Source organism: Cervus canadensis, chromosome 4 (genome assembly GCF_019320065.1).
Source record: "Cervus canadensis isolate Bull #8, Minnesota chromosome 4, ASM1932006v1, whole genome shotgun sequence".
NCBI lineage: Eukaryota > Metazoa > Chordata > Mammalia > Artiodactyla > Cervidae > Cervus > Cervus canadensis.
In genome coordinates this window covers 78,070,658-78,082,309 of record NC_057389.1, presented here as the reverse complement: position 1 = coordinate 78,082,309, position 11,652 = coordinate 78,070,658, and the positions used below count along the sequence as shown (strand labels likewise).

The 11,652-nt window shown below is 43.0% G+C and overlaps 1 pseudogene; it reads right to left on the bottom strand.

Moving 5' to 3' along the window:
- Window positions 1-6,348: 6,348 nt before the first annotated feature.
- LOC122440898 lies at window positions 6,349-10,089 on the bottom strand (annotated as a pseudogene).
- Window positions 10,090-11,652: the final 1,563 nt, after the last annotated feature.

Genomic DNA, 11,652 nt, shown 5'->3' with positions numbered 1-11,652 from the left:
AAATAAGGGCATATAAATAGCAATCTAGAAACCTTAGTATTTTGAAACTTTCTATAATTTTTAAAATTATATATACACACAAGATATGTTAGAGAAAAGCATGACAAATAAACTAAAAATGATAATTAATCTCAGCATGTGTGGAATTATTTTTAACATTTCATGTCCTTCTGAGCTTCCCTAGAAGCTGTGCCTGCAACAGGGAATCAGGTACTCGGGATTAACTGAGAGAGCACTCTCAGGGCAAGAGAAGGCATGGGATAAGGTGGGGACAGAGCTGAGGAAGTTTGTGAAGTCAGCTCAAGTATCAGTTTCAAATCTCATGGGGAACTTACAGCATGGACTATACCCCAGCGCTGGTCACCATTTGAGGGATAAAGCCAGGCAGTCGTATGTTGTGTAATTCAGTCACTGATGAGATACCCCCAGCAGAGGGAGTAGTAATCATAAATGAGGCAATTCTTATTTGGTGAAGGACAGTTCTTCAGAGGAAAGAGACAGTGATGAGCTGTCAGCAGGCTATGCCCATAGTAGCTGGAGTAGCGATGCACTGACCTAGTAGAAGTGATAGATATGGCAGGGGCACCTACAGCATTCACTACCCTGTTCTTCCAGGCTTAAGTGAATATGTATTAATTTTTGTTGTTGTTCAGTTGATAAGTTTTGTCCAACTCTTTGTGACTCATGGACCACAGCATGCCAGGCTTCCCTCTCTTTGACTGCCTCTCGGAGTTTGCTCAGATTTATGTCCGTTCAGTCAGTGATGCTATCTAACCATCTCATCCTCTGCTGCTCCCTTCTCCTTTGCCCTCAATCTTTCCCAACATCAAGGTCTTTTCTAGTGAGTCAGCTCTTTGCATCAGGTGGAAGTCAGTGATACTACCTAGCTCTACTTTTGCCTCTGCATAGAGTCATGTACTCCTTCCCTTTCTAGAACTAAGTAAAGAACACATTTAAGAGACATAAAATAGCATAGCATTTCTCAGGTCACAAGAAACACTTCTTCACAGCTTGTTCCACTGGACAACAGCTCAATTTAGTATAAAAATTATATAGATTATACATGTATTCATTATATTCAATGTTATTATACTGATGAATTTATACAAATGACTTAAGCATTTTCACATACATAGTAGAACATATTTATACAAATGGAAAGGTCACACACCTTATTTTGAACTTTTAATAAGTCCTAGTCAGCTGTTGGCATTAAGCGTGCATTATTAGAAAATGAAAATGGTACATTAAACGTGAAATGATGGCTATTTTTTCTGTGTTGAGACCAAGTAATGACTTAAGAAGGCCACACTAAAACCACAGCACACAAGACAAGAGTCAAGAGAACAATGAATTAGGAAATTATTCCCAGAGAGTAGAGTCTATTCCTAATCAAGCAACATTCTCTGTTTCCAGAATAATGCCCTGAGAATATGTACCAGACCAGATTTCAGAATTGCTGTGGACCAGTGGCTCTGTAACATTCCATTTTCCTCTTTCTTGAACAGGAGTCTATCATAGTTATCATATCCCTCTTTCACTATTGCATTTTGGATGTATGTGTGGGGATGAGGTAGGGAGTGCAGGTAACTTACCATTTTAGTTCACAACTGAAGAAGAGCCACACTTGAGCAACTGCGTCTGACTCTCTAATCTGTGGAGGCTTGTTTCTACCTGGACTTTATTTAATGATGAAATCCTGGACTTAGAGCTAATATTATAACTGAATGAGACTTTTGGGGTCTTGGCAGGGGGATATTTTGCACATGCAAGGTATCTGCCTTGTTGTGGCCAGAGACTGAACAATAGTTGTTTGTCTTCAAAGATGACTCTCTGACCATTCTTACCATCTCCCTATTTGCATACCTCTTCCATGAAGAAGTGCAGTCCAGTTTTCCTTGAATCTGAGCTGGCCTTGTGACATACTTTGATCAATAGAATGCTATGGAAATGGTGTGGTGTATTTGAGAAGCTGGATTTTTAAGAGGCCTTGCAGCTTCTGTCTTTGTTCATTTGGTATGCTGCTATTAAACAAACCCTAGTCTAGACTACTAAACGACAAAAGACTATGAAGAAAGAGGTGCCCAGTCGTCCCAATGTCCCTGCTGAGCTTAGCTCCTAGTCAGCTCAGCTGACTTCAGCAAAGTGACTTAAAGAACAGTGATTAGCAAAACATCAGTATTGTTCTAGGTCACTAAACTTTGGAGCAGTGTGTAACATGGCAATGAGTAGCTGGAACACTAAGTGCTCCCAACTGGATTTCAGATATTTCTAGGCAAGTGTGGGAAACTGATGCAATATGCCAGAGAGCATGCCATTTAAAAAATACTTTTTGGTTAGAGATAAATGAGACAAGGGCTTGCATATACAGGGAGAAAGCAAAGGGAGAGGCCAGAAAGAATGGGAAAAAAAAAAAAACAACAGTATTGCCTGCCTGAGACTTTATTGTTGTAAGCCTGGATCCCTGACCGAGACCCACAGGAGAAAAGAGAGGGCACTAGAAACAACTTGTGGCCAGCATGATGAAGAGGGACTTGGAAGGCGTGCCCCTGGGACAGGCATTCTCTCTGTGTGTAGAATGGGGACACAGTCCCTCTCTGGCTCTCTAGACACTGGCCGCTTTGTGTATCCTGGAGGATGGTGCCGAGGTGCAGAGGTTTTTGCCGTGGGTGGGTGTGCTTCAAAGTGTCTGTAGGAGCACCTCCACTGGCTTCATGAAAGTATTGGTGAGCCAGAGAGCAAGGAGCATGAGAAGATCCCCTAAAACTCCACTTCCCCTCACCCTTCTAGGAAAAGCTGGGTCGTATTTTAAGGTGACTTCAACAGCTTGTGGGCAAGGAGCAGAAAACTTTCATTATTATTGTTAACATGACCTTATTTGAAACCATAGGTTGGGGACTCCTAGAATAATTCAGGTCACAACATGATACTTATATTTACATACACCATTATATTTAATATTATATATATAACATAATAATATATAATTGTATACCTAAGTAAACTGTGGAAAATTCTGAAAGAGATGGGAAAAGCAGACCACCTGACCTGCCTCTTGAGAAACCTGTATGCAGGTCAGGAAGCAACAGTTAGAACTGAACATGGAACAACAGACTGTTTCCAAATAGGAAATGGATTACGTCAAGGCTGTATATTGTCACCCTGCTTATTTAACTTCTATGCAGAGTACATCATGAGAAATGCTGGGCTAGAGGAAGCACAAGCTGGAATCAAGATTACCGGGAGAAATGTCAATAACCTCAGATATGCAGATGACACCACCCTTATGGCAGAAAGTGAAGAAGAACTAAAGAGCCTCTTGATGAAAGTGAAAGAGGAGAGTGAAAAAGTTGGCTTAAAGCCCAACATTCAGAAAATGAAGATCATGGCACCTATCCCATCACTTCATGGCAAATAGATGGGGAAACAGTGGCTGACTTTATTTTTGGGGGCTCCAAAATCACTGCAGATGGTGATTGTAGCCATGAAATTAAAAGACGCTTACTCCTTGGAAGGAAAGTGATGACCAACCTAGATAGCATATTAAAAAGCAGAGACATTACTTTGCCAACAAAGGTCTGTCTAGTCAAGGCTATGGTTTTTCCAGTGGTCATGTATGGATGTGAGAGTTGGACTGTGAAGAAAGCTGAGCGCTGAAGAATTGATGCTTTTGAACTGTGGTATTGGAGAAGACTCCTGAGAGTCCCTTGGACTGCAAGGAGATCCAACTAGTCCATCCTAAAGGCGATCAGTCCTGGGTGTTCATTGGACTGATGCTGAAGCTGAAACTCCAATACTTTGGCCACCTCATACAAAGAGTTGACTCATTGGAAAAGACCCTGATGCTGGGAGGGATTGGAGGCAGGAGGAGAAGGGGACAACAGAGGATGAGATGGCTTGACGGCATCACTGACTCAATGGACATGAGCTTGAGTAAACTCCGGGAGTTGGTGATGGACAGGGAGGCCTGGCGTGCTGCGATTCATTGGGTCGTGAAGAGTCAGACACGACTGAGCAACTGAACTGAACTGAACTGAACTGATACCTAAGTATAATATTTTTTTGCAATATCATATTTCTTTCATAAGCATTATCTCTTTTAAAAGCTTCTTAACAACTCTGTGAAGTATGGAGGGCAAATATTATTTTCTCCATTTTAACAGAGAAGTAAAGTCATCTTAAATAAGAGATTAAAAGACTTTGCCAAGATTACAAAATAAAAGTGATAGAACCTGGACTTACTTAAATTTAGCTCTGCTAATTCTGGTAATCAGTGGAGGATCCATGATTCCATGTCAGATTGCATGTAACTTATGTGATATATAAGTAATGACCTTGAAGTTTTTTAATCTGTATGCATATCACTATATGAAAAGTGTGAAAGTGTTAGTTGCAGTTTGTCTGACTCTTTGCAACCCCCTGGACTGTAGCCCACCAGACTCCTCTGTCCATGGAATTCTCCAGGCAAGAATACTGGAGTGGATTGCCATTCCATTCTTCAGGGAATTTTCCCAACCCAGAGACTGAACCTGGGTCTCCTGCATTATAGGCAGATTCTTTACCATCTGAGTCACTAGGGAAGTCTATACCAGTATATATATACATACATTTGTGCATTCATCTACACACGTAAATTTATTCTGACGACATATTCTTATATCTTATAGATGCAAAGAAAAATATATAAAATATCATTGGGATATTAATTACTATTTTGTAAAATATTTTTATATTTGTAAAATATTTTATGGGGTATAAAATCATACCCCATAAAATCTCCTGTAGTATGTATATGCTAATACAGTATATCAAAATAATTTTGCTTATGTACTTATTTAATAAAAATTATTCTTGCAAACACATTTCTAGCATCTAGCATAATTTTTTAGGTATGGTAATACTGATATAATGTTGTCTAGCAAAAAGGTTATGCATCAACAATTTCCACTGAAATAAGCTGTCATCAGCACATTTCCTTATGAAATAATATTCATTAAAATAGGATATTCTCTTAGCTAAAGTTGACAGCTCATCACCTTGTCAATTTTCTATAATAATATACACTTTACAATACAGTGCTAACAAGACACAAGGTAGCATTTCAGTCATCTACTACAGTGTCAAAAAGACACTAGATATACTGCATTCAAAGAAAAGGTGCCAATTAAATGTATTCTCTCAGCAGTCAATGTTCCAGTATCATACAATAATGTGATCTGTATCCTTGTTATCCAATATTAGATACTAATGTAACAGTACATTCAGACTCTCTCCATTTTCAGTATTAACCCCAAGCATATTTTCATAATGACTACAGAACTTGGCAGAGGGATTTCCAAATCAGGGAATGCTGAGACCTAGAGCCTTGGCAGATTCACAAAAATGGAGGAAAAAAGCAGAACACTTATAATACAGGAGGAAGCATAATATTTAAGATGAAAGTTTGAAGTCTGTCACAATTAAACTGAAATCTTTACCACTGGTTAACCATCTGACCTTATGCAAATAATTGACTCTTCTACCCTCAATTTCTTTTTATTAAAGTGGAGTTCTTAATGCTACTTCATTGGGAGGGTGTGAGCATTAAATGGGACAATATTTGTAAAGAGTTTTGCCCAGAACCCAGTATATAATATGAGCCTAATAAATGCCAGCTCTATCCACATGCCTCACTTTAAAACAGGATTCCATTGAGAAGTCAGTTCTCTGTCTTTGTTGCTCCTCTGAATGGTTTAATATGTCTCTGTCTTTGTTTTTCAACAGTTTAACTAGATATACCTAGTTTTGTTTTCCTTTTCATTTAAAAGAAACACTTGCAGTTCACTGTATTAACTGAATATGTGGCTTGAAGTCTTTCATCTGCTTTAAAAAATTCTCAAAAGCTATCTTTTTAAAATTTGCATCTACCCAATTCTTTTTTTTTTTCTTTGCTTTTAGAATTCCAGTTATAACTATTCTAGTCTTTATCCCTGAGACTGGTATCACTTATGCTTCTTTCTGTATTTTTCATTCTTTCTTAAATTCTATACTCTAGCCTGACTAAACCTCTCTCTAAGCTACTAAGCTGCTAAGTTGCTTCAGTCATGTCCGACTCTGTGTGACCCCAAAGACAGCAGCTCACGAGGCTCCCCTGTCCCTGGGATTCTCCAGGCAAGAGTACTGGAGTGGGTTGCCATTGCCTTCTCTGAAACCTCTCTCTTGCTGCTTCTAGCTCTCCATGTTTGCCAGTCACCTCTGGCATTCCTTGACTTGTAGGTGCATCACTCCAGTCACAGGGATGTCTTCTCCCAGGATGCCTTTGTATCATCTTTTCTCTGTGTGTCTGTCTCCCTCTCCTCCTGCTCAAAATCATGCTTCAGTTTTAGCAGTGGACAACAGGCATCCATTTGTTTTTACTTTTACTTTTTCAATCCAGCATAAGATGCTAATGGAGGGGGCCACTCTGTAGTACTGGGGCAGCTCCATCACTGTGCTAAGTTGGTATGCTTGCTGCCCCTGGGACGTGGAGTCTTGTGACAGCGCCAAGTCACCAAGACAACTGTCCAGTGACAACTGGGGCTGGGAGAGCTGGGGCTGGCCCCTCTGGGAGAGCTGGCTGTCGGAGATACAGCCTGTCCTTGGGGCACCCTGTGAGACAGCTTTGACGGCACATTCCGGCTGGCCTGGCTGTTGAGAAGCGTCCTCTGGTTGGCCCAGGAAGGTCCAAAGCTGAACCCCAAGGCTAGAACGCCGCCTTGACCAGTCTGGCCTTCTAGGGTGCCCCACCTGTGAATGGCCTGTTAGCTTGTCCAAAATATCCCAGTGGGAGCATGGGTGGCAGGCCCAGGTTGGAGGCAATGGGGACTGTTCATGGAGGTCATGCGGCTGGAGCAGGCACTGATCATGCTGATCTGGTTATGGGCCTGGAAGTACATGTTTGAGGGCTGGCCCTGGCTGCTCTGATCATTGATGTTGTTGTTTAGTTGCTGAGTCATGTCCAACTCTTTTGCAATCCCATGGACTGTAGCCCATCATGCTCCTCTGTCCATGGGATTTCCAAGGCAAGAATACTGGAGTGGGTTGCCATTTCCATCTCCAGGGGATCTTCCTGACTCAGGGATCAAATCCATGTCTCCTGCATTGGCATGTAGATTCTTTACATTGAGCCACCTGGGAAGCTCCTGATCATAGACAGATTCTGGGAAAATGGCTTTTCAGGGTCATACATGGCTGTTGTCATGAAGTGGGCTCCAGGGTCGATGGCCCTGCCACACTGCATAAGGTGCTCCTACAGATTATTCCGCACCAATCTCTCTCCCATCCCCAGTAGGTGGTCATAGTTCAGAAGGTGGCTGCAGAGTGGTTGCCTGGATGGAGCCCTTCAGTTGTCCATATTGTGCTTTGGTCAGGGCCACATTAAGTAGGGGGGTTGTTTAAAAACCTAATGCTTTGGTGCTCGTTTGCCCACATAAAGGAGATAATAAAGATGTTGTCAAGCCCCTGAAATACATCCACACTGGCAGTCTCCACCTCCTGGTAGGGCCTGGTGTGCAGGGAGCCACTGAGCTGCCTGCATTGTGTTGGTAGGACATGATGATGGACAGGATGATGGCGATCTGGTTCACCTCAGCACCTGTCATCTTTTCTATGTTTGCAGCTTCTGGCCTGTTCGATAAGAGGTGCCTGACCTGATGATCTTCTCCTGGCCCTGGGTCACACAGAACATCTTCACATGAGCTGCTCTGTTCTGACAAGAGTCTTTGCAGCAGATGTTGGACAGGAAGGCGCTGAGTGCAGGGTTCATCTGATCCTGGATCTGGAGGCAGATGAGGCAAATGGGACAGTTGCCTAGCACCACCAGGTGCTCAGAGAGTGACGGGGACAGCCCAGCCTTGGCTGCCTTCTTGCACATCACCATGAGGCCCAGCTGGCAGTGGTCACCCACAGGGATCATCTGCTTGGATCCGAGGACACAGGGACCATGCACTCCAGGGCTCAGTGGCCTGGATGCCCGTGAAACTGCATCCTGGCAGGTCTCAGTCATCCACATGTGCAGCTGATGGCATGTGTTTATGAGCACCAGTTTGCGAACAAGTTTCCTCTTGGCATATGCTTCAGGGCTCAGTACCACTGTTTCTGGTCTGCAGATGACAGCTCCTGGGTCTTGTCCTTCAGCATCTGGAGCTCTGGCATGCTACGAATGTTCCTGATCTGGTTGTACAGAGCCAGGGTGTGCAGTGGGGAGTTGATGACCCTGACGGAGAGCTGGGTGACTTTGAACCAGGTCAGTGACTCTTCATGGTCAGCTGATCTATGGCTTTGTTAGCTGGGGCACAGACTAGCACAGGCCCACTGAGCCAGCTGGTAGATGATGGTGGTTGAGCTCACATCTTCCCTGTAGCTAGTGGATCCTGGATCTGGCTCAGCAATTTCTGCAGTCCCATCTTCAGAAAGTCAGCCAGAGAGTGATGGAGGTCATGGAACTCTGGTGCTGTGAAGTCCTTGGGCCACTGGTGCTTTTTGATCACACCTAGCAGCTTATGGGAGATGTAATCTGCCATGGAGATCTCCTCCACAACAGATATTCTCAAACACTGCATCCTGTCTAATGAGGTTCACTTCCACATGAAACCCATCTGGAAGTTATGAGTTACCTCCACAGTGCACCCATAACTGCTATGCGGCTCAGCGGTGATCTCACTGACATAATTATCGGGGGCCTTTATGACGTGGCCTATCCTTTTCTGCAGGGCACTGGGTCTCCTTTGTACAACAGGCAAATCTTGTTCCCCGGCATGAGCTGAATGTTTCCTAACCGAATTATTACTAAAGTCTGATTATCAAAGTCATCTCAGGCAAAGTCAAGTAGGCAGTTCTCTTCCTGCTGAGGCCCAGGTTCCAACTGACAGTGATGTGATCCTGAGTCTGAAACTCTTTCAGTTTCTTGGAGGAGTTGGCCTCCAGCTTGGATATGTTCTGGTACTGGCAGGAATGCTCCTACCTCCAGAGATATGCTGGGGACCCTCCTCTGCCCCTGTCTTCTCCAGGACCTCCAAGGTGGTAGAAGGATTTTCCTGCTAGAGCTCCTCCAGTTGGCTCATCTACTCCGTGGTGATCTGCCAGCCCAAGCAGTTCCTGCTCAGAAGGGATTGTGACCATCCGAGACAGGAAGCAGTGGTCCTGGATCCCAGGCTGCCACTGTGAACTCTCTGGGCTGATTTCCTTGAGGCTGCTCCCAAGTGGCACAGGGCTGACTGCATAGCAGCCCCACAACCCAGGTGGATTTGCTAAGAATGAAGCCAAGGAAGAAGACCTGACCGCTGCCATAGTCACAACACTCCAGAAGTGTCTCTTCCAGGGCCCATCCTTTTGTGGAGTCACCTCTTTGCATTTTGCCCTCTGAAGTGACTTACAGTATGGCTGCCAGTAGCATTTGCATGACTTATGGAACCACTCTTGCTGGTAGCAGAGTAAGCCGTGCAAGTAGGATCGGGTACTCCCCAGTAACTGCAGGCATGTATGAGATATCCTTCCTCTGACAAGCATCACCTTCACTGTCTTTGAAGTTCATCTCAGCCAGTTGGCTGGTCTTGCCGACGCTCCCGTCCTCGCCTGGTTCTGCGGGATGCTCAACGCTCAGCCCACCTGTGAGTCCACCTTTCCAACTGCAGCTTCCACGGGACGGGGCCCCCAGTGCTGCCACCTCGGAAGGCGCATCTGTGTCTGGCTGGGGAGAGTGAAATAGGTGCATTTGAACTTGAGCGCTGGGGGTGTTGAAGCCCAGGGGTTGGGCCGTCTGCGCATCGAAGGAAGTGCGCATGTGCAAGATGGGCGGCCCTGCCTCCAAATTGACGGGGCGCGGCCTAAGCGGAGGGAGGAGCTGGTAGCCTCGCCGCTGAGCAGGCGGCCGTGTGGGTGCTGGCGCCCTTCGGCTGGACCTAAATCGCCGCCACCCCGCCAGCCAAGCGCCCAGAGCTTCCTTTGCTGCCCTCAGAGCCACCCACAGCTCCCGGAGACTGCAGAAACACCGTGGGCAACACTTGTTGTAAGTACATCGCTTTAATTTTACCTGTTGGGTGGAAGACTATCAGGCGGTTGTCGACGATCCATTGTATTCTTGATTTCTGATATTATTTTTCAGTTTTAGAAGCTCTGTTTTAATTTTTGATATCAATTCTCGTTTTCTGGTTGGTTTCTCCATCTTGTCATCTGTTTTTCACAGCCATTTAAAAAATCCTTTTCTGAAAACCAATATTCGGATCACCTCTGTATCCGTTGTCTATTACTTGTTTTCCCGCCATTACTTTTTATTTTGTACACCTGGTAAATTTTTCATTGAATTACTAAAACTACGTGTAAAAATTATAGGGATTCTTGAAGTGTTATCTTTCTCTAAAGGGGATTAGAGTCGGCTTCTGGCAGGCAATTAGAGTCGGCATGGATTACTTTAATTCAAAGGGACTAAGCTGATTCACAGCTGGGTTCAAGTCTGAAAGGCTGGTCTATTTCTGGCTTAACCTCAACCTAGACTGTAGCCCTTTTGGTGTCCAATTGAATACTCAGGGTTTTTATCAGAACTCCATCCTTTTGGTGGTTCTTTAATCTCATTTTTAAAATCTCCCCAGAACCAAGAAACTGACAAAAACCTGCATAGTTTCTCAAACTCATAGCAGCTGCTTTCTGCTCTGCTTGGGTGTTTCTCAGCTAATTACAAACTGGCAAGTGCCTCAAGAGGAAGAGAGACTCAGACTATTGGTTGGGCTCAGTTCTTTGAAATCTTCTCTTTGTAATCCTGGCCTCTTAGATTCTGGCTGTCTTGATGCCCTTGAACTCTGATTTTAATCATTTTAGGTTCATGAGATTGCTGAAGTTTTTAAAAAGACTCTTGACTATTTAAAACATAAATAGTAATAATGGGTATGGGGCTTATAGAATATGCTGAATTAAAACATATGGCTAATATGCAAGGAATTGAGTAGGAATTAAATGAAATTATACTGTTATATAGTTCTTGTATTGTTCTTTAATATCATGTGAATTGAGACTGTGGTAAATTAAGTGTCTGTATTGCTGTCTATAGGGTAACCATTACAACACATACACACAGAGACATACACAAAGTATTACTAAAAATGTCAATAAAATAGATAAAATTGAATAATAAAAATTATAAGCACAAAAGACAGCAGAAATAAATGAACAATAGAACACATAACATATAGGACAAATAGAAAGCAGATACCAAGATAGTAGAATTAAACTGATCTGAACAAAACCATAATTCCATTCAATGTAAATTAACTGAACTCTCCATTAGAAAGAAGGAAGCTATAAGACTGGATAAAAAGCAAGATCCGTCTACGTGTTGTTTACCAGATGTATCTTATAGTACCTAAAAACAAGTTCAATTTGAGAGGAAAAAGATATAAATCTGTGATACAGAAATTCCATTTCTAGGTATTAAGCCAAGAGAAATGAAGAAAATATGTCCATGAATATGTGTATAAGAATATTCATATCAGGCTTTATACATAATAGCCAAAATTTGAAAACAATCCACAAGGCCCATTAATATGAAAGTGGGTAAAGAAATTTTAGTATATTTATACAATGGAACACTAACAATAACAATAAAAAATTTACTTAACAATAAATATTTTTTACTTAATAATT